General features: G+C 37.4%; 1 long non-coding RNA gene across 2 annotated transcripts; it reads right to left on the bottom strand.

Annotated features, from left to right (window-relative positions):
• Positions 1 to 515: 515 nt before the first annotated feature.
• LOC121084253 lies at positions 516 to 24,722 on the bottom strand. 2 transcript variants are annotated; one of them, XR_005826665.1, is made up of 5 exons: positions 24,360 to 24,722; positions 22,818 to 23,898; positions 19,601 to 19,699; positions 5,786 to 5,911; positions 516 to 1,298 (listed from the first exon to the last, which is right to left on the bottom strand). It is a non-coding gene; the product is annotated as an uncharacterized LOC121084253 (long non-coding RNA). The 2 variants fall into 2 exon arrangements; XR_005826666.1 differs by having other exon boundaries at positions 24,393 to 24,722.
• Between the last annotated feature and the right edge of the window lie 17 nt (positions 24,723 to 24,739).

Here is a 24,739-nt window from a genome sequence, read left to right as displayed (position 1 = left end):
ACAACAGGAAGATGAGGTCTGTGACGTTCATCAGTTCCTAAGAACATAAGAATTTTCTTTTCTGAAAAAGGTTTCTCCTTAATTCTTTAATAAAGATATTACTACAGTTTGCTAATAGCTACTCTCCACCATGACCCTTTTACTAACATTTTACTGTAAATCAAGAAAACCACAGCTTACCTGAAAGGAAACTTTTATCCCGTTGAAGTAGTATATTCTTTACAATTATGTTTAAGAGAACAGTGTAGGCACAGCTCAGTCATTATTTGCTTCTGTCTGGTAGCAAGTTGTGATAACAGGTTTTCTATTTTTAGCAAGGGTTACATTTCTTGAGTAACATTCGTAGCTAATAACAGACTCCACAAAACCACCATAGTCAAGAAATAAATGTGCAGTCAGAGTAAAACCAGTCCTCTAAGCCTAAAATTAGAAAATATTCCATTCTTCTAATTTAATCTTTTTTTAAAGTAAGCAGTTTCTATTGGGGTAAATAAGTTACAGATGTGTTTAATCACTGGATTTTCAAGTCAAGTTTATTTGATGTCATATTTCAATAGTTTGTATTTTTACTTCAACGTTGGATTAGCTTATGATAACACGTTTTGTTATAAAAAATAACCATGAAGAAGTTTAATTGATTTTTTTTTTACCCCATTGTGAGTGCTATTGCATCAGTTGATTTTCTTCAGTAATTTACTGTTTTATATAAAGACTTGTGTTAAAAATGAGAGACTTAGTACAGAAACCACCTGTTAGCTTTGTCACTGTCGGCTTTGGTACATATATTTCAACAGATTCTGCCTTGAAATGTCAAACCCTTCATTTGTAAGCAAGCGGAACGTATGAGCAAGAGGTAACCGTAACAAATCTACATGTCTACCCTTTGTGCAATCCAAACCTCCACACTCCTCTCAGCACACTGGAGTCACCACCTGCACCATAATGCGCACACAGTTCTTTGGAAGACCATTCCTAAGTGCTTTTAATCGGCACACAAGGATCACTTCTTCTCTTCTTCCAGATAACCCCTGGCTTTCAGCACAAAAGTCTGACAATGCCAACAGCTTCTTTATTTGCTGGGATGCTCTGGTGAAGTTTAAGAGTGAAGGACCTAATGTTCCACAGGAAGTGATTTGAGGGTAAAGGTGGGCTGGGAACCAGCTCCTGAACCCAAGTGACATTTCTTAATGTGTTTCTGGAGTTGTTTGTCATGGGAAGAATAGCAGCAAAAACTACAGCCAAATGCTTCACAAGTGTGATGTCAGTGCATCTGAAGGTCCAAGCTCTTCTTCGGAATGCTGTAATAAATTAAAAACGTATCAGTCATTAGTACCACCAGTAGCAGTGAGCACTGCACAAATGCAGGCAGTCAGTCTCTAGCTGGAGCATTCACAAATCCAAAGCGGCCATACAGTAGGTCAGGGGATGAGTCACCCCTAGCAAGATCTCACAGCTCTGTCCAGTGGCAGAGCTAGTCCAGAACACAGCTCTCCTGACTCACACCTCAATGATTTCACTTACAGCTAGCTGTGTCCCCAAATGAGGGTTCCTAGTCCTAAAATATCTCTCATTTTACACAAGCAAGAGGACACCTTTCACCTTTTTTTCTCCTCCCACTGGAGCAAGTTAGTGCCATGTTTTCAGCAGTATTTCTGGTTTAGTGTCAGTTGTGCACCTGTGAATATATCTGTTCTTTGAAAATAAAACCTCTGTACAGATAATAAGAATCCAAACTCCTACAAGCACAAGTGTCCCAATTTACTTTTCAGTCTTAATAGGACTTACATGCATTTACATCCTTAGATTACAATTACACCAGCGTGCAGCCACATGCACACCAGAGGTGCACACTTTTGTGTGTGCATCTGCATATAATTCCAGCTCAACACAGTGAAAACTGCAAACCAGTCTGAATATACTGCTAAGTTTTGACCCTGTATCTGTGATTTCATACTACCTATTTTGCGTTATGACAGGGGGACATACCTCAAAACCAAGAACTTAATCATTTAACACAAATACTGTCAAGGATTATTTCTATGTTAAAATGTGAGGTCTGGTACATACTTAATACGGGTCTAAATCTTCCCCTGAGACACTGGAATCATCATCTGATCCTAATCAAAATCTCAGTTCTTTCAGATTCAGGGAATATCAAAGTCTAGAATCTAAACCTTTGGGTTTTGGTACTTCCCTCACAGAAGGCCAACCGAGAATACAGCTGTATACAGGCCATAGAGAACCCCAACTGAGACTTGCGGGTTAATCTCCGCACTTGTTACCTAACATCAAACTACCAGATTCCAAAACTTAGCCATTTGTAACGTAATTTAAGGTTTCCCTTAAACAGATATTGACGACCTGTTTATTTTGGCAACGACTATTTGCAGCCCTATGAGCTAGGAAACGAAAACAATCACTTACAGGAGGATACATCCTACATCACGTTATCTTCCAGATTTCCTCTGTAAGGTTAACTGTATGCAGAGAGTAAGTAACCCTAATGGGGATGAATTAGCCCATACATTTAAGTAACGTCTCATATGACACTAAGATGTCTTGTGGGAATGGCCACAACTCTCCATTGAGTATAGAAGGAGATTCACAGAGTGGTCAGATTAAACAACTGATCAAGTTGGCTAAAATTAATTCTTAGACTTAGCAATGTATACACCGTACCAGTTTAAAAAAACCTCATGGTTGGTGCTGCAAATATTTTCTATATTCAGGGTTGTGGTACCTAGGTGGTGGTTATATGAATATTATTTATATGAATGCAAGAAGCTAGAGACTCTATACTTTCTTAAACTATGCTTAATCAGGAAAGCAAACCTTAAATCTCCCTTCCACTCACACCTAACAAAAATAAAATGTAATTGGTTTGATCCAGCATGTAAGAAAATATTTTACTACACAGGCATAGAAAAACTTGTATTTTCAAGCTAAGATTTACACAAAAGATGAAATATTTTCCCACACTTTCTTATTAAAGCAGCACAGAAATCTCCCTAACTATTATTATCTGAAACACACAACTTTCAGGAAATTCTCTTGCAGTCTTTGACAGCAGAACTGCCAAAAATGTGAACGTGTTGGATTCTGTGCCATCAGAACTAGTCATCTGACTTCCAAGTCACTAAGGCAGATATTCACATCTTTTCTTTTGCGTAGCTCTAAGCTCTTGATAAGACAAAAGCCTTATAACTATTGTAATAAGTTACATAAACATTTAAGTCTTGAGTTCACTATACACAAACCCCCCCAAATATATATACACACATATCAATATACACAGAAATGCACTTTAAAATTAAATTTCACTGTAATCCTGAAATTTGATGAGCAGTTGACACTGCAGATTGAATGAAAAACAATATAGTGCAATGTATCTGGTAAACTCAAAGCACAAAGAATTTTAACAGGCGAGAGCTTGAATAATGAAACTGTTTTCTAACTGATTAGCAGTAAACTACATTTATTCACAAACTAAATCAGAATACTCAAAAAGTTTAGAGATGACACTTTTCTGTATATTTCATCACTGCAGTTATGCCATCCTTAGTATTGCTTATACTCAGATCTTCATGTGATTTCTACCCTTTACATTTCATTTTTGAGTACAGTCCCCTGAAACAGCCAATAGGTTCTGAGTGGGTGTAAAGTATATGCTTAGGAACCGGAAAAGGGTTGGGTTTCTTAAGGCTTTTTTCCCCCTCTTTTTTTTCCCCCTCCTTTTGTAGTCCTACATTTTGTTGTATTTTTTTATACAATTTCAGAAATAGAGAGCATTATGTTCTAGTGTGCTTAACATTCGTAAGACTATTGCAGACCTGAAATAGATCACTTAAGGAAAAAGCACCTTAACTGTATTTACCGAACTCAGGCAAACTGAGTGGCAATTTCAAACATCCAAACTATTTAGCTCTGGAACACTATGCAGGCATTTGCAGTTACCACTACGCAGACAAGAACTAAATACTTTGTAAGTGGAGATTTTACATACAAGAGAAGGGTACTTTCAGACAGTGTTATCACTTAGTCTTACAGACATTGGTTCAAACATTCACTTCCTGATCTCAAAAAAACCTTACTGTGTAATGAGAGTCAAACTCATAAAGAAAAATTCTATTAACTGCAAAAGGAACTATTTCCTCAGCAAAAGTTAAGCATGCAAGTGTTTACATCATGATGGCTAATGTGCATCTAACAGGGCAAAGCAGGCACGTCATTAATTTGAAAGCAAGAAAATCTTTGATGCCTGTAAGTAGGACTGACTTAATACAAATAAATGAAAAAGTATATACTTCAAAGTAATACTGCAGAAAGAGACAAAATACTGTGACAGGTATAACATAATAGTGTATTAAAAGCCAGATATTTAGTAGTACAGGACTTAATGACAGTCCCCTGTCGTGCTCAGCTGTATCCTATAAACCAAAGCTTTCTGATAGGACAGGAAACTGGATTTCTTGTGCCTACTACAGTAATGCATAAAGAGTAACAGGTTACCACTGTTCCACTATGTTGTCTGTGGAGTTCACCACTACCATTTCCCTCAGATTTTCCAACCACTATTTTCTCATGTACTAGGACATATATGCTACTTTCTAGGAAGTAAGTATCTGCAAACAAGTATCTCTCTTTGTAACAAGGCAAGCAAGTGACCATTCCATTACACAAATTTCCTTCTTTTTGGTTACAATATTTAGATAATATTTACCATTCTGCATTTTAATACAGCTGCCACAAAAAAATTAGAAAAAAGCCTTTTCCCCTGTTATTCCATCGCCAGATACTGAAAAGCTCTTGGTGAAGAATGAATTTATTGTAAGCTCAAGGTATCTTATCATATTTGATGAATGCAAGTCCAGATTTTAATTCTGGTATCAAAAGACTCTGGAAAAGGAGCACTAGTTTTGTAATCAGAATTACCTTTGTTCCGACAGATAAAGAAACAGAGTAAATTAAGCTTTCTCCCACATAAGTAACAAACCAAAGCTAATCAAGCTGTCACTCCATCAACCACCACATACCTGAAGTGACTCGAGGACATGAGCTTATCTTAGTTTATACCTTTCGAGTTAAAAAACCAAAAGCAACCAGCACATCATTTACTGTACAGAGTTTAAACACACAAGAATTTAACATTTAAACAGTGTCTAAGGCTGCTAAGTACATGCTTTCAACGTGTACTTCGGCTTTACTAAGACTAGCTAATGCTCCCACTCATCACATGACACACACTGCCAACACTGCAAAATGAAATGTGTTAGCGCTGTCAGAAACGTGATCATTTCCTCAATCGGCGGGGGTGGGAGGGTGGAATCAAAACAGTACATGCAAAGCTGCAGGCAAAATCAGTGTGAAAAAGCAGCATGGTACACCTAACACAGCAAATTAAGACATACAGTTAGTGAATGAACTTTGTTTTTTTTCTTTTTTTTTATACAAGTCACTACCATTTGTCCCAATGCCCCTTCACACACAGGCACAATCACCTTCTTCTACCAGGTATTTTGGTATTTATCACATTAGTGTTCCATATGTCTTCCAGCACAGTCTATGCAGTAGTTATATAGAGAAAGAGTTGTAAAGACGGGACACAAAACAATCTCCTTAAATGAAAAAACCTTCATAGAGCCTAGCTCCAAACAAGAATATATCTAAATGCTTGACTTTGGCAGGAGTGCATACCTTGAAGTGTGGGGTTTTGTTGTTTTTTTTAAACAAAAACAACACAACAGATTTACAGAATTTGTCCAACACCACAACTATTTACACTTACCGACTATATGAACAGAGTCAACATTTGTAGGTCCTCTCACTAGTGCATGTTCAGAAATGTCGCTGCAGAGAGCTTACATCAATGGAGGTGTAAGAGCAGATCTCACATTTGAACGGCTTCTCTCACCTACCAGCAAATGGAAAGCAAATATGAAGGACCTAATATCTTCTACGGGAACAAAAAGCGTGTGTGTGAAATTCAAAAGTATCAGTGGATTAGCATTTACAGAACATCCTCAAAGCCACACCTCACCTTTCACACGATCTTGTTGCTAATGAACCACGATCTTAGATAATGGCCTAGGCAGTTAAAGGTTATAGCCTGTTTTACTAGTAGGAGACCTACTGCATCTAAATTTGGCTTCTACCCTAAGCCTATCAAGAAAAACCAGCCAGAAGCATTTCCAGATTTAGTTTTGATCTTTTTTTCTGAATCAAAGTTCAGAGGGCAAGCTTTTTAATTGGTGACATAGAGTATGCTAAAACAAGCAAAAAAATCCCCCAGAAAGGGAAAATGTAGCATAACAGGAAATCTTCAAGAAGCAATAGGATATGACATTAAAGGTATGTAATTTTAATTTAATAAAGAAAACACACAAAGAGTTTTCTGTAAAGACAGTAAGGACAACATTTAGGTCACAAGTAGAAAGGAAAACAATGACTTCAATAACAAAAACATTGAGAGGTATGTTCTTAAAGGACTAGCCTCCCCCTTCATCTACATTCCCACTAACAGTTTCTAATTTACAGTATTTATCTTCATACCTCTCTGATGTATGAAAATTCTGAAATACTAGGCTTACAGTGGAGAACCTGAAACGAACCCGACCAGAAAGAAACCATGGACTGAAAAAAAGAAAAAATAAAGCAAAAGAATCACAAAATAGTCAAGATTGAATGGCACCTCTGGAGGTCATTTGGTCCAACTCCCAAACAGGCAAACTTATTTTCATTTTTCCAGCCAAAAGTAAAAACACAAACCAAACAAGTATATTTAAGTTAAAAAAAAATGAAAAATTAACTTATTTTAAGAATCTAAGCCCTAACACCAACCCTGGTATAGCAGTAATTCTCCTCAAGACAGCACTTCACACCAACGTTATTACAAGTAACTCTCCAGCTCCAGTTTTATTACTGGTATTTTTAGAGAATTAATGCAGGGGATATCACATTGCATGACCATTGCATAGTCAGCATGATGTGGAAATCAAAGCATTTTTTATGTTTACTCCCAGTTGTCAATGGGAAGCAAACAGGAAGAGGCTGATGACATTTTCAGGAGCACCTGTCTTGATATCTAGAAAACAAATTACATTTTCATAGGTAATAAGCAGCTTCCTAAAACTCATTAAGTGTTCGCTTGTAGGTTACATAGCAGGTCAGCAGCAGAACAAGGAGCAGGAGAGAATTCCAGATTTGCAATCCTTCTTCTAGACAGTGACTGACAATATCTTCAGTTTTTGCAAAAGTTTTTATTCTGCATTGTTTTGGTCACCTGCCTACAATACACACTTGAATATCATTAACAGTTCCTGGCCACACTGCCTAGTCAGTCTACTAGGAGAAGTCAGTTATCTCTTCTTTGGCTATCACTCTCCTTTCCCTGTACTTTTTGAAGCTCTGTCAATTGCCTTCTACATAAGCTAAGAATATTTAATAAAGCAAACGTCTGTCTTTGAAGACACGGCATACTTGCTACCACAGAGATTGAGAGCCATCTGTCCCAGTAGCATAAGATGTCTATCAGCCTCCTTCACACCTATGTTTCCTGCCAGACATCTGCCACCGTGTGCGATGCCATGGCTCCAACGCTGCAGGATGAAGCACCACCCACGTCACTCCAGTGTCAGAGCACCACACTCCTGCCAAGCCAGTGCAAGGTATTTAATTTCAACTTCATGAAAAGTTAATTTTGCCAGTGTGGACAAAGGTGGAAATTCCCTATTCACTAAGCTGCCAGGTCCTACAGGACAACTTCTCCACATGCCGATTTATTTAAATATTGTCAAAAGCATCTAATTGGCTCCCCACTGTCCTGTCCTCCCACTCACTGCACGCATCAAGTAGCAGGTTTCAGAAGGCCATTAACACAACATAGCACGTTCCCATCCTATTCGTTCAGTTAAACTTATTTTCTAATCCTGCAAAACACTCAGTTTAGAAGAAAGTAGAAAGGCTTCACTTTTTAAATACCAACAAGATGGAGCAGATCCAACAGTCCAAGCAGACAGTGCTACAAAGTACATTCTTCTGCATAGATCAGAAATTCTAATGCCTTTTTTGTGCCTTATTTTGGCAGAACGAGGGACTTAACAGAACCATGGCAACACAAAGTCTATGTAAACAAATCACTTGATGAACACAGAAAGAGCCCCAGAGCATCGGTCACAGAGAGGCTGGGCCTTTGATAGATGTTCAGCATGAAGCTTCAAAACAGAAAACTGAAGCAGGAAGCTTTCCAGAAAAAGAAAGGGAATATAGCCAAGGTAGACAAACAACAATCCATTATACTAAAAATCTTGAAATATGCCAACACGTGCAAGTTGATTAAGAAAGTTTTGAGAAGACATTCCTATTCTTTCTTGGCCATGGAGTACCAGTACAGAAAAACCCTAAATTTATGAACTGATTGAAGTCCACATCCCCCTGAACTAGCAAACACATCCTTTACAGTTAACAAGTCAGGGACATAAGCTGTCCTTGCCTTTGCAGTATCTACATCTTTACATAGGTGTATTCTGAATATAAATCCTAAACAAGGATCAAACACAACCTTAAAGATCAATATCTGTAACTACAATAAAAAACATTTCCACTACAGATTTGCCTGTTTTGTTACATCAGGATCACAATGTTTGTGTTTTGTATATTCAGCGTAAGAGGAAGACCAACCAATAGGTAAAAAGATCCCTTTTCTCTAGAAATCCTTTTCATGTCACAAAGGCATCACTCCTACACAGCATTCAATATTCAACTGTACCATACTTTTTTTTTTTTCCCCCCTCTCCCCAAGCAGTTTAGCTAAGTGGTAACATAAAGATGACATACGTGTATAATCCACCTGTATGCATTTGTCCCTTCTGTATCAGAGAGGCTTTGAGCTTTGTCTCATACTCATGGTGCTGGCAGTGGAAAAGCTTTGATGCCAGCACATGTTCCCATGTCTTTCTGCAAAGCTAACTATACAAACACTTCCTGTCAGAAAGGAAACTAACCTTGTCACAGCTGGAAAATCATCAGCTATTCTTCCTGTGTAAATGGTCCAAAGTGATGACATTTCTCAATTACTGTGTTAGTTCAGGCTTTTAATGCCTTTTATCATAAGCGTTTAAGGCTATCAGTCAGGAAAGACAGATATCGCTGCGGGAGAGATGAGAGCACAAAGATTCCTATCAGACCTGTCTATAATCAAATACTTCAGTTACTTTACTATCTTTCAATTATTTCTTTATATTCCCAGAATTATATACTTTGCTGTGTTAAAGTAATTTACTACCAGCCAATACTGCATAATGCAAATGGTTATATAGGATTATTTTGATGTTTGAATGGTCCACGTAAGTATTCTAGAAATTTTTTTGTCTGGACATAAAAAACAGATTCCACCTGCTACTCCTTCAGGCCTGTAAGTGGATTTTATTTAAAAGGGAAAATAATGTGTATGAGAATTATATGTGCACTTATATACAAAGAGAGGATTCCTAGGAAACAAAATCATAAAACATTTGAAAAAGGCTTATACAGATCACAGATCTGCTGTTCCAGATTCTTCAATTTTTCCAGATTCTTCCCTGCCCCATGCTGAGAATACCTCAAAACCATGTAACTCTGTCTCAAGCACTTAAAGTTCCTCAAAACTCAGCAACAACAGAGGAAGCACTGGCTGTTCAAAAATTCAAACACAAGTTTATAATGCTGTGAAGTCACATCTTCAACACACAGTAATTTCAAAGGGAGAAATAAAAGCATAGAAGTTGTTTAAAATCCTTGTCCTGTGGAAGTCAGCTACAGCAGGTTTAAAAGATGCTTACATCTCTATCCAGATTATTGATCAGCACTCAGCAAAAGGATACGTCTTTTCAAATCTTACCTGTAAATAATTAATTACTAAGTAAATACTATTTCCAAATACATGCACTACATTCACGTTAGATGTAATAAACAGGATTACTCATTCTTTAAACATTCTAACAAAAACATGCCTACGTTCATGGTACATTTGTGAAGGTAATTAAAGTCCTGCTATTTTGAAAACAAAGTATTTTAGAAAACAATGAATAGTTTATATTATACTTAAGACTTCTACTGGTAAAAGTATTCCAGGTAATTCTAAATTAAGAGTGAATCATGATCTCAAAGGTCTTTTCCAGCCTAAATGACTCTATGATTCTATACAGCTGTTGTATTTTGCAACAGTATTCAAAACAAGACAGATGCAAAAGGAGAATTACTCCTCAGTTATTTGTGTGGATTAACACTTTCTTGCACCAGAGAAATAAAGCTGACACTGCTCAAAGAATAGAATCCCTTAACTTGCATGAGGAAGCTTAAATACACAGGGGAGATGTTGAAGCGTTTGATGCATAGAAGGTGTGAAAGCTAAACCAGTGATCTTAGTAGAACCAAGGGGCTATACAGAAAAATCTGGAATTTAGACAGTGAGCTTCAAGATGAAAGCCAACTCTAAAAGGCAAGCTGCGCCACTCTGAATAACAATTTGTAATAACTTTTCCCCTCTTCCCTAAACATTTATGATCTTTCAAGAGGAAAAACCATCACACAAAAGAATTGTTTAAGATCTAGATTCTGAACTCCTACAGGACAGAGAGAAATTTAGAGCTATGAAGCAGGGACCAAAAATGCAGTGGCTAATTTCTGTAATATCTCTTTGAATCCAACACAAGCACAGTAGTTCAAAGGTATAACATGCCAATTCACAGACTAGGAAAATGTTTTGTTACCATTTCTACTCATTGAAATCAGAAATAAAACTGTATTTTTTATGCATTTAAACAACACTTCTTTCACAATGACATAACAGAACAACCTTCTTTTGTTGAGAGATTACTTTGTAGAAAAGTAGAGCCATTTCGATTTTCTAGCTATTTTAATTACTCCTTAAGAAAAGTGTAGGCATAGCTGCCTATTTCCCACATACTTAATAGCTTTAAACGCAGATTCCAGAATTTTCATAATGTTGCTGGCAGTGCCTACCTTATGTAGTGCATGTGGTGCAAACTCTCCACAAATACTGATGTGCCCTTTTTTCTTTAATAAGAAAGAATACTGTGTTACTAAGACAGTTGGTTCAATCTTCTAAGGTTAAGAAGCAAAAGAAAGTCCAAAGCAACCTGGAATTCTAATACGGATGACTTAACCTTTCATCCTTCAAATATAAATAAGGTGTATTTGAGACAGTGTGAAATTCTGACCCATTAAGACCAAAGGGTCTCCAGTACTCTTGATCAAGTTTTAGGCTTCATAAAGGTCCCACATGCATTACAACATGATTTTAATGAAAAAGTCAGGCAAGGTCATCAACAAATCAGTCTTGTTAGGTGTCAGTTTCCTTCTTCCCAGTTAGCTTCTGAACACTGATTATAGGCAGCTGATACAGATGCCACTATGATTCTCCCAGATTCTCCCTTCTTTACATACCTATTGGGTAGGACTCAGCAACTGAAAAGGTTAGACTGCCCTCTCTCTGTGGCTTCTTACTAACTACTTGATCTGTAACTTAAACAGATCTATGGTCACACACATTCAAGAAATTTACAATGGTAGGTATTAATCAGCATTTCCCCATACAGTCATCAAAAAAACCTATACTCCATATCAGCAATACAGTACACCTCCATAAAGTTTTAGACTATAAAACTGTGCTTTGTTGCTGAAATAAGACAATAAAAACTGGTTATATTGTTTAGTATGATTAGTACTCCCTCTGAATTGAGGCCTTCGGCTCACATGCACTGTTAGAAGAATGCACAAGCCATACTTGTACATGAACACATGAATCATATGTGATTTAAAAGCATCACTACATTTAGTGTATTCTCAGGTTTATGTTCTGATGGGAGAAAAATGGCTACGAGAACATTATTTTCAATTGCAATGTTACAATAATTTAACTTGAAATATAGAAAAGAAATATTTGAAAAATGTTAAACAAGACTTAGGTGACATTAACTAATAATGTCCTGGGGTGTGGTTGTTTGGCTATTTTATCCTTTAAAATATACATACACCTAATGCCGCAGTCATAAACATCTTAAAACTTTAGATATAACTGCCTTCTTTATAAACTTGCAAATTTTACTAAACAAGTTCTACTGCCTAATACTGAAAAGAATTTAGACTTCCAATTCATACATCCCAGCTATCCTTACAGCAAATAAATTAGGTAGAAGTCATCATTTTAAATGCTTAACATCAGTAGGTAACCTACACTGAGGATTATAGGCCAAGAGGAACACTGAAAAGGCATTTGAAAAGTAAAAGCCAGTGTGATGTTGTTCATTTGCTGCCCTCTTCTGGGGAAAAACAAAACCAAAAAAGCACCACAAGATGGCCAGGAAAATAGCTGTTCCCTGCATAGTTACCTACTCCCCTGATAATTCAGCCTTATCACAGCAGATGTTTTCCAGTTTAAAGGCATTTTAAAAAGTGTTTAATGTTAAAGTATCAATAGACTCTAAAATATATTTCCCAAATGAGCCTGTTAATCTAGGCTAATGAGAGATAATTCCAGGAACAAGAGAAAATGAGGCTACTTGCTCTGGCATTCTAGAGTTCTGCCTAACAGCACAAACTGTGCACTCAGAGTCACAGTCAGCACAGCAGCATTATCTTTATGCCATCCTACCATCAGCTATTCAGCCTAAGCTGCAGGACACAGCACTGAAATGGCTGCAATTTGCAGCAGTCTGTTCTGCCACAGGGTCAGGGCCTTCAGTGAAAAGAAGTAAGAGACAGCCAAGGCTTGTATTGTACAACATTGTAATTGTACAATAGCTAATTGCTATTGTAATTAGTTTGCCCTTCAAAGAGGCTGTAAGAAAGGAACAGTATTAACACAAAGTTTGTTTTGCTGTACAGATAGCACAGCAAAACTCAAGTCAGAACTAGGTATGAAAAGTTCAATTCTTAAAGTTGGCAGCGATCACATGCATCGTTCAGGGAGAGCTCCAGAGACCCAGTCTGTAAATGCTGCTTCTTACTTCAGAAACAGAGAGGTAATGTTTTCATCTGATAATCACACATTTCATATACAACCTCAGACTAAATTTGCATTGCCATACTCCACTGGTTCAAACATTAAATCATGATATCATTACAAGAGTTAAGTGCTTAACCTTATGTTTCTCCAACTTCTTTAAAGCTGAGACAAGTTATTTCAAAATATCTCACTATGAACATGGATGCAGCTTGTCTACCTACTTTGTGAATTTGTAATGACTTAACTGAGCTTTGAGTATGACAAGGCTTGCTATTTACTTTAAAAAGAAAACCACGTAAAAAAACCCCAACAATGCCTATGTGAAAGATAACATCACCACCACGTTGGTCCATTCCCTACCTACTAGCAAAGCTGCTAGTTCACTACAAGTAACCAGGCCTTTAACTATCCAACCCCAAATTTCTTTCTTTCTATTACACCAATTTCAACAAGCTACTAAACCATGTATTTATTTCTTTCCATGTGAGCAATAGCAACATCAAACCAGGAAATCCAGATCTGGTACAGACAATTATCAGTCCTAGAAAACAGCGAGATAAAGAAACCATTTAGGGAAAAAACATTGACAGTTTACAGTCGTGTGTTATAGTTAATTAATTAATTCAAAAGCCAGGAAGTTCTTTAGTTAAACTGAAGGTGCCCATTGTGAAAATTTTCTAATAATGTAACATACAGATGTATGGCCATAAACGACAACAACAAAAAATCCCCAAAACCAAACTCACATAGTTAGAAGAAACCTAGAGAAACAAAATGTACACTAACTTCAGTAGAATATTGTGTGATGTCAGCTCACAGACTAGTGGCTACCAGAGATTACCATCTTCTCTATCAAAGAAAAAAAAAGATCTTTTCTGAATAACAGGAAAGCATCAAATGCCTTCTCAAGTTCTCTTTGGAAAAGAGGATATACCCGAGGTCAGACAAAGTCTTAGTGTTAACTCTTAAAACTGCAGATAAGTGGAATTTCGCATTAACTGATAAAATTGGTGCTTCTATAAATGTCCCTCTTAGAAATGCAGCCATGGCTGCAAAAGAAGCTGTACATCGTCACGGTTTTTTGTATTTAGTTTACACACAGAATTCCAAGGAGTCTCACAGTACACCTCTTGGCTCTTCAAAGAGCACATCTCAGCGACTCCCCTTTGTTATTGCTTATAACAAAATGTATGAGAAAAATCTTTAGAAGCACCTTTTGATCAGCACCTGTTTACTTTATGAAATAGACCAGTACTATCACAAACCAATTAGAAGACAGCTATGTGAATAAGGTACCTTATTTTTATTTAGACTATCTGTGGGTAACTATTAAAATAAATGTGCCACATTATCAATTGTTCTGCAGTGAAGGTCTACAGAAGTACTTGAAGCGTAACAAAGAAAATGGCAAGCTTTGCTATAACACAGGTCATACCTGCTGTAGGTACCACATGTAAATTAACTTGAATCCTTCTATTTGCTTTTATGTTGGAGCACAAAGGATTACCTTCAGCCTGCTTTCTTCCTCTTTCATTTGTTTTTTTTTTTGGTTGGTTTGTTTTGTTTGTTTTCTGATGGATTTGTTTGATGTCTGTTCATCTGATTTTGAATATTTGCTCTCAAAATGAAGACAGAAGGGCTGCAGAAGTTTTGTGACTTTCCATATGCTCTTTCAGCTCTTCCCTGGATTGCCAATTAAGAAATGTTAAGTAAACTAATTAAAAAAGAAATCCAAAATACAGTATCAACCAATATTTTACATTGCCATCAATGACTGAAAGACTCCAGAATCTGAGTTAAGACACTTTCGGGTAAAAGTTGTAGAAGGACTTTTGAAATAGTGTAACCCTCATAATTCAGTCCACCAACAGAGGAAAAAAAAACCCTTGCTGATTGTTCTGTGTTATGTTTGTGAAACACACACAAAGGGAAAAAAACAGCTTCTCAAAAAAGCTAGATAAGCCATTTGTTTGTGTTGGGTTTTTTTGTTTGTTTTGTGTTGGTTGTTTTTTCAACTGTAGGGCAGAATTTGATCCAAGTTGTTACATATAGGTAATGCTGAAGAAAAGAACTGCTCTATTTTACTTCTGCATGTATTGTAAACACAAGCAGGCAGGCAGACTACTTACAGCAATGTTTAACTGCCAGTCATACGCCCCCTAGAAGTACAGATTATCATTCTTGGATCCACACTTTCACTATAAAATTGCCACAGTGCTGCTCAGCACAAAGAAAGAGAAAACCAAAATTTGATAAATACAAATTATAATGATAAAAATGACAGCGTTTGGAAAGTCACTACTGTGTTTCTCACACTTGCCACCACAATAGCTAACCCTGTTGGTTTGGTTTGGGTTTTTTGAAGTGACAAAGCAGGAAGGAAAATGATTTTCAGGTATCTCATTTGACCTGAATCCATTGGGTTTACCAGATTACAATGTATTTATCATACAAAAGCTTTTTCTAACAATACACATTTTAAAGAGTTGTCTAAGTTTCCTCAGCTAAACTTCCAATGATCATTATACAGAACAAGCAACTTATTTACATAACATAGTTATCATCTTGCAAGGAATTGATTTATTTTTATTAAGTCAGGAATAACCAAATATTAAGTTTCCTTTCTTGTAGTGTTGTTAAACTAGCATAAAATTCTAATTACATTAAGACTAATATCAAGATCAGTGAAATGCCAGCCATTTCCAACCTCAAAATATAAGCTGTATAACACAGTGTTGCATACACTTTTAAAAATATAACATATTTTGTAAGATAAGGGAAAAAAATAAATAAATAAGCCTGTTAAGATGATTGAGAACATAGCCAGAATTTGTCTCAGAGTATAGTGGAATACTTTCATCCATAGAAAATACAATTTGGCACAGAATCATTTAATTTGACTCAATATTTTTGGTCCTGACAGTTTGCGTATTACCGCTTTTGTATGAGTTAATTATTTTAGCAACCAAGTATGAATGAATCTCAACTCTCTCTCCCCAAAGCCTACAAATGAGAAAAAAAAACTGATGTTATTTGTTATATATGAATCACTCTCAAAATAGTTGCACCAACTCTGAAGGTGACTTGTAAAATCCATCAACTTAAGCAGCATGTATCAAATGTTCCCCACAAGAACTTTGTAATGTAGGACACTTCAGACCACTGCTGTTTACAGGAAGAAAAAAAAAAAAAATTTTTTTTCCTCACCCAGTGTCGTTCAGCCTTATTTATTAAATTGCCAATTCCTTCTAATGTGATGGCACAGCAAGCACCAGATTACAAATGCTGCTGGATTATGGAGCTTGTAGCGACTGGGGGAGAAGGGAGGACAAATTGTCGATTTTATGACCATTTACAGATTAAAATTTTTTTTTTAAATATTTTTGAGATGGTATATTCAAGACAGCATAATGAATAAACACTTCTGTGACCCTCCATTCAGTGTACACCAGCTTCTCCAGTTGTGGTTCAGTGGTCAATACATGACCACCACACAATATGTGTTAGGATGTCATAATGGAGCTGAAACAAGTAACACTGAAGGGTCTAGATGTCACAGGACCTAAGTAAGAAATATGTGAACTTTTATCTAGTAATGTACTGCACAATCTCACAGCCTAGTAACTAAGAGCATACAGCACATACTGCTAAAGATAATGGCATTTTTTAAAACATATTTTAGTATGTTAAGGTAGACTGCCAGCGTATCTCCCACAACACATAATAAATCCTATACTAAAACACAAACAAAAGCTCAGCTCAATAAGGTTGAAGACAAGAAATAAAAATCAGGAATTTCCACAATTAAAGTTGCCTTGGTAACCTTAATTTAATTGGGTTTTTTTGTGTATATACTCTTAACAATAAACCAAGGCTAACGAAGCACTACCCATTCCACACACTGAATTTTGGAAGGATTGGGGGTGGGTTTCTATACAGTCAAGTCAGGCAATTGAAGATTTTACAAGTGTACCCCACTCATACATAGGAGTGTTTGACTTTGCAACCTTTATTGCGAGTTTTCTTGAACTTTTTGTGGGTTTTTAAAAACATTTAACAAGTTTTAGGCTTTATTTTTTGAAACAAAGTACCTTAGAAGTTAAAACAAATTCCAGATCTCACAACGAGGAATTAAATTTAGGTTGACTGGCATTACTGAAACCCTTAGATATACCAGAAACCTCTGATACTTGAACTAACTGCAGTTTGAATGACAGCAACAGTAAATAGAAGTGATTGTGTACCCTGTTATTTTAATGCTCATTAGTAAGTCTGAGACTAAGTCCACCTCAAGCCACCCTCTTGCTAAGGTTATTTTCATTCTCTGAGATACCCAACTATGTCATTCTCTGCCCACTACACCCTGTCCCAGTAGCAGTTTTCCTAACATGTCAAATTCTGCTTGAGTTCCTGTTCTCATCTCATCATGACCTCTAGCAACTTCTCACAAGTTTTCCAGCCCCACTGGTCTTTAGCATCCAACTTTTTTTATACACTCTCTATGAAAGAATTAAAAACCTTTGCAGCCAGGTACCAAAGAGGGCTGTCAAGTTTTCTTAGTTCCTGTCCCTGTCTCCCTAAAACAGTCTTTCACAATTAGCTTCCTGCAGTAAAGGTATCTGCACTGCATTTTTCAGAGGCAGTGAAGAGGCCAAATTTTGAAAGACTTTTGCATCAGAAGTGTGCCTTTCATCTATTCTAACGGAAGATATAATTTGAAAAATGCTTACATCTTTCCTGCAAGCCGTGGACTATTAGAGCTTTACAAATAAAAGGTACCCACAGTCCTACTGGTTCCACTTGAAAACATTATGAACAGAGAAAGTTTTCCCCCCTACACATTCTAGAAAATTAGTTTAATCCTTTTGGTTGGTCTGTTTTTAAAAGAAAATTATCAGTTGGAGGCAAAGAACAACATGAGAAATTTCAGCCAACAGTTTGAACAAACAAAAAAGCAAGGCAGGAGAGCAGGTGAAAACAGTAATTTTTAGGCAAACACCACCCCTGGTAACAAAGCAGAGCATCTGGAGTAGTAAAAAAAATGCAGTACGGTTTTATAACACTAAATATGAAGTATGCAGTTAAAATACAGAAGAAATGTGAGAGATGCAGGCATATGTCCTGAAAACAAAAATTAAATTAATTAGAGGAAGGGAGTTTCTTTAACATAGAAGAACTGCTGCTAGAGATGTATAGCCTCTACAACTATTATAAAATATAAATTACAAAATCAAATTTGAAAGTGTAAAAATGCACAGGTCCCTCCGGCTTTTGTTCATCCTGGAAGAGACAAAGCTGGACAGAATCCTTTGAAAGTTGCATTAGGATTTAAGAAGCTTTGAGGTTAGCCCTAATTATTGCTCTTTTGATGGAACTAAAGGAAATAGATATCAATTTATAGGCTGCTATACATTTTCTCATCAGATACACCCTGCTTCAGTTAATGAGATTAAACAAAGTCAGAAATCAGGGATGCAGGGACAAGTTTTCCACATAGCTCTGTTCTAACCACAGCTCTAGGACTTTGTGGGTCAAGGTCTGAGGAACTGGAACTGCTAATAGCATGAACTGCAACATGCACACCTGACATCATTAAATGTCCAAAAACAAAGAGAAAGAAACCAAACTCCTGGTCAAAAAAGGACCTAAATTGCAGATTGAAACTGGCTGACTGTCATTCAAAGTATTACAATCCTGGTGTTACTCCAGTCACATTGACACAAAGCTAAAGTCAGAAAAGCTTCAGACATGAAGCATCCTTCACAGCTTTGACATTTTAAGCAGTACAGTATTACACAGACACCCTCCCCCCCCCCCCCCAAGGTGAAGGGCCCAGTTTAACAACAAAACAAAAAAAAAATTGTGAGGTAATACAGTCTTCCTTGTATTAAGCAAGGATCTCTACCTACTGTAGATGGAAATAAAGCTTTCACTGAGTATACATGGAATAAGACTGATGAAGGAAGACAAAACTTGCTGCTACTAACTTGAAGAATTTCCTTTTAAACTAACACACAAGTGATTATCCAACCAAGCAATTATCAATTGCCAAATAAGCCTACCAGAAACTCAACACAGAAAGTATCCAAAACCCAAGCATCTCATCACATCCTGCATCCAGATGCCCTGCACTGAGCATCATTGTTGTCTTTTCTCCTCTACCTACTGAATAGCTGCGTAGCTGCAAGCTCAATACAGCTGTTACATCCCACCGCCACCCACTGGCCTTTGAAGATGGGGATCCTTACTTAGTACCTTCAAGAAAACTAGTAAGAAGAACTCCCTAGTACTCTTTCCCCCATCTTCAAACCAGTTTCAATCTAGCTTAATGAATTTTAAAGCCTTCTTCCACCAATTAAAACGAATGTGCCTGTACATGCACTTGCATAGAGCAAACATTCAGCACTGAGAAATTCACGTCCACTCTATAAAAGAGACAAGAGTAAAACATGTAATCAGAAATGCAGTACATGTTCATAGTATTTACAAAGCATTAGTTGCCCTTTATAAACTAAGCAGTTTTTAAAAGTAAAAGAAAGAGACCTGTTGAAGGGAGGGAATGGGGAATAAAAATAAAATAACAAAAAATCCACCTACCTTTGGAAAAATCCTCTCATCTCACATTCAGTACAAGGATGCAGTCTGAAATTGTAACCGTGGTTTGTGCACCTTTGTAGCCCTTCATCCATTCCTTAGCTGTAATAAAAACCTAAGTTTATTATAATAGGTTAAAAACAGATTAAATACATTAATTTAAAATAGAAAACACATTTTTCCATATCAAACAACTATTAACATAAAAGTTCAGCTTAACTCCTATGTAGTTTTAAAGTGTTTTGTGCTTATTTAAGCAATATGAAGCTGAATTTGGCTGAGACACAGTATTTCAGAAGAAACAACAATTATTTATTATGAAGACACAATTCAACCATATGGGCTCTGGCAGCAAAACCAAAGCTAGCTCAGCTTTAAGGATGCTCAATGTACTCTTCTCCCCCAGTGTCAAAACAGAAAAAAAAAAAAAAAAGAAACAGGGTAACAAGCAGTTCTCAAAATTTTCAAGCCACAATTTAAAATGAGTTAGCAAAACATATATTTCAAAAATATATGTTTGCAGTGGAGTTATTTTGATGTGAATTATGGAGCATATGAAAAATACTGAAGGAACAGATACTTAGGAAGCATTGAAATACCCAAGCTTCAAAGGATTGTTTTTAGTGGCAAGATACAATATACTTTACTTGTCCATTTTCTTCTAAACATCTGCTTACAGTCTAAATTTGGTTTGGAGAATGTACTGGTTGGAGGTTGTGGGTTTTGCATAGAGGATCACTGTTTAATGGGAAATGCAATCAAGATCACTAACCCCTTTTGGTAAAGGTTTTAATATTAAATCACTTAACTTTGTGGCAACTTCTGGACTCTAAGTTTTAAGATTCAAAGACCAAAAATCATGACAGGTAGCACAATTGGTCTTTCAGGTGTTTTGACCCTTTATCCCTGATGCAGATGGTAAACTATCACCATACAGCCTCTACAAATATTGACAACTCTTAATTTAGACAAGTGATGAACAAATAACATTGCCTAATCACCTTAAAGAATCTCTCAGCATGAAAAATTGATAACTTTGTCCTAAATAAGAAATTAATTAGAAAATTCAGTATACTCCACTAAAGTATTTCAGCAATTTGTACATCTTTTTCTGCCAACCCCAACCAGTTAGGCTTTCATGTATGTTAGAAGCTATTAACAAGTATACTGTAGCAAATACCGTTAGCAATTACAGCTAAACCTTGATGCCAAGTTAAACACACACTTGGTGATAAGAAGATACAATTAAAACTTACTTCACAAACTATCCCCACCGCAAGCAGGAAGGCTCCAATACTTATTGAATCAGCTTCGCAAGCCTAACAAATTGGCAGACAGTTCTTTGTAATGTTACAATAAAACTCCATTTAATGGAGTAAAACATCTGAAAAATACTAGCAAGCTTCTCACAATTTAATGTTTCTTCTCCACCTCAAAAATGTATAGAAATTAAATATTTTTAATGTTAAATAGATATTTAGAAAGGCTTCCTCTGCTCACGTTTATCACAAAAATGCAAACAATATTCAAAATAAACATAAAATATTTACAATTCTCTAATACTACCAATAGCTTAACAAGTTGTAAGTATTTAACCTACTAAATTTTTCAACAGAAAGTTAAAATTAAGTAAGCTTTCTGCATATGTTAACAGTAAGTGGTAAGTTATAATCTTCAAAATTCATTGCTCCCAAACATGAAGGAAAGGGAGATATTTTATTTTTTACATGTGCGCACACACACACACCCCAGAAGGAAATGACTCGCTTAAGAGACAATTTATAATTTGTCAATACAAACCACTTCACCTTTCACTTAAGAAAACATTGTTTGTACAAGCACCAATAAATCTTTTCACTGTTGTAGTCATGTCTGTTTTGAAGTACTGAATTTCAGCTTCCTACGTGCTCTCCTTCCCAACCTCTTCGAGAAAAAGTTAGACCAGACTGCAGCCTTGTTGTTGGCTTACAGTCATGTACAATTAGGGGGAGACATGCACGTTGCTATGAACCAAGATACTCACTTTGCTTTTAGTTCTAAAGAGGATGCCTTTTTTAGTTACTTTTCCACGCAAAAATTCTGCAATAACTTTCTATGAAAATTCTCTCTTGCCCTTTCAAACAGTAAAACCTCAGAACAACCCATCCTATCCCAAAAACAAAGACTACTTCAAAATTAGACTGCACAACACAATCTAATCTAAACTCTTCAAAACCTACACGGCAACAGACACAATGCCCAGCCTGGCTACAATCACAGGAAGCCCTGCTATTCCACAATGTTTCTAACGTTGCCTGTTTTCTCACCTGACCACCCCCTCAAACTACAGACCACTCCTATAAGCCATCATCTTATTTCACATAAATTACCTGGTTTTGATAATTACCTGGCCCTATTGAGCAATCAGAACCAAACCAGTAGTTCAACCCAGACAGCAAGGATTTGCTCTATATTATTAGCAGCAGCAGCCATTGAAATCTTGGTAAAATCAATCACTGCAATCACCTGCAACACCTAATAGTGAAACAAAAATGACCAGACTACTTTGCACACAAATCTTTCAAGATTCTACCTACAGACTTGAAGGTAAGCACTAAATGCATGGCTTTATTGGGCCAAAACACTTGCCATTTGTACATTTTTCCCTGCTTACTTACATAAATTACAATTGGTACAAAAGCAACTTTTGTAGTCAATACAAATGAGAACAGCATTAGAACACTGGAATTATGTGCTTTTGTGATTTAAGAGGCAGAGATCATGTCACTCTGCCAACATCCTCCATTTATAAATGGAGAGAATATTTAGCTATTAGTAGTGTCACAAAACTTAAAGAGATAACAAGCATTAACCTTTATAGAAGTACCGTTACACTAACGTTACAAAGCCATTAAAATGCTAATAATTTTGAAATTATTGGAATACGATGTCAACTACTCCTAGAAGTATTCAGAGTCCACAATATGAGACGGGATTTTGCAGAATGAAGGAACATCATCAAGAAGTGAACATTTACACGACCTTTAGAATTTTTGCAATTCTTGTGTTTTCTATGTTTAAAGTAGCATGAAGATGTTTTACTGTAGCTTCTCATGATAGCATTTACAAGTCACACTAGAACGCACTAATAAACTCTGCACTGACCAAATAAAGCTATGTGCACAGAAAAGTTCATAGCCGAGGCACCTGCACGAGAACAAAAGAATAAAATTTGACTTACTGGTAAAATCACTGTGTGGGCATTCAAATATATCCTGAGAATGACAAGCTACATGAAGATTTCTTATCCACTCATTTTCAAGGGATGATGAATATATTGTCCACAAAAAGAGATGTTTCCTCCGATGGCTGTTTCTGTGCACTTCCCAGGCACTTTGTGACATAAAAAGACTTTCACAGATGAGGTACTGGTAGGTTTCTTTTATCCACTTCTGTGGTTTTAAATAATTTCCGATTAAGTCCCACTCAGTCATGCAACAGTAAACACATTTAAAGCCACAATCCACATCATGACCCTTTTCATGGATTTTATGAGCATCTTTTGACTGCAGTGCTACATTACAAGCGTTGCAGGAATGCTGCTTTCTCTCTGAACCCAGCTTTAAGGCACAAACATCTTTCACAGGATGAGCTAGCCCTTTACTGTCCCATCTAGCTTTCTTAGGGTTTTTATCTTCCTAGCTAAGGTCCAAGTTCTAACACTGGAAACACGACAGAGGCAAAGATGCACAGTTAGGTGTTCTTCATCTCTGCTCCTGGAATATGAAAGAGAAGTGAGCACTGCAGAACAGGGATCCTCAAGCTGCAAATGAGTTGCTGCTTCTCCAAACAAGTTGTTCACTTCACAGGACTGAGAGACATAAGGATTATTGCTCTGACTGCTTGGGCTCACGTCACAACAGTCAGGACTCATTACCTGTGTTTCAGATGCTTCAAAATATGACAGACGTTTTTTTGCAAGACTGTCTTAGTTTTCTTTATTTTCTTGATTAGCTTCACCTCCTATGCTACACAAATAATTTTTGTCTCAGCCCATTTCAGGACAGCCTGAAATCTGATGTGCCGTATCTGTTTCATACGTATAAGCCAGGTGTGTCCTAATCTTGCTTTTGATGCTGCTTGTGAACTGGCACAGCTTGCACCTGTATACCTCCACCAAAAACATTTCCACCAGCCTGGCCATCTGAACTCCATACAACTGGGATGTTGTGATTTCCTCAGGGCAATGCAGGTTCATTGACAGAGCACATTGGTATTTGTATTTAAATTCATTCATTTTCTGCAATTGCTCGTTGGCAAATCTACAAGAGACAATAAAACAGTTAAAACCCACTTTATGATTTCAAGCGTCATTTATCAAAACTCTAGGCCACAAAGAAATCCAGATTCATATTCCAGTCCTAGGGATTTTAAGACTATCTGAAAGAAGTGAGGGTTTTGCTGTGAGAAAAATGATTCCATAAATGACTACTCAAACCCCTTGTTGAAATTAAATATGAACTAGAGGTTAATAATATTACAGCGTTTTTGTATGAAGTTTGTAACGACTCCTGTTAAGAGACGGGCTGTATTAATCTTAAATTAAGGAGGAAACCGCCCCGCTAACACCCGGAGGCCTCTGGCCCAACCGCCGTTTACAAGCGCACCCCAAACACAGCCCAGCACCGCGCCGCTGAAGGCCCGCCAACCGCTCCGCGCAGCTCGGTACAGTCAGACGGGGTCTGGAAAAGCAAACTGCGCTGAACCTCTGGAGAGCCCGTACCGAAACGTCCGGCAGCACCCGCCCGTCGCCTACCCCGCTTCGCACTCGAAGGGCTGGAAGCGGCACCCTCGTCCGTCAGGTTCCCTGAGGAGACGCTCGGAGCCGCGGCCCAGCCACCCCGGGAGACGAGAAGGCGCCGCTACGAACGCGGGCGTCGGGACCGCGCATCCTCCAAAGCCCTCCCGACCTTCGCTCCACCTTCCCTTCACCCCCCCGCAGCCGACAGCGGGAGCGCCGGCCGTGCCGCCCACCAGGCCGCTCCCGCCGCTTACAAGTCGCCGCCTCCCCTCAGCCGCCGCCGAGCGAGGAGGGGGCGGGGCTTCCGGCCCGCTCCCAGCCCGGGACGCGGTTCACTTCCGGCGCCCGGCTGCCCACCCCCT

Source organism: Falco naumanni, chromosome 3 (genome assembly GCF_017639655.2).
Source record: "Falco naumanni isolate bFalNau1 chromosome 3, bFalNau1.pat, whole genome shotgun sequence".
In the NCBI taxonomy this organism is placed as follows: domain Eukaryota; kingdom Metazoa; phylum Chordata; class Aves; order Falconiformes; family Falconidae; genus Falco; species Falco naumanni.
Note: the sequence above shows the minus strand (reverse complement) of the source record. Positions and strands in the feature narration are given on the sequence as shown.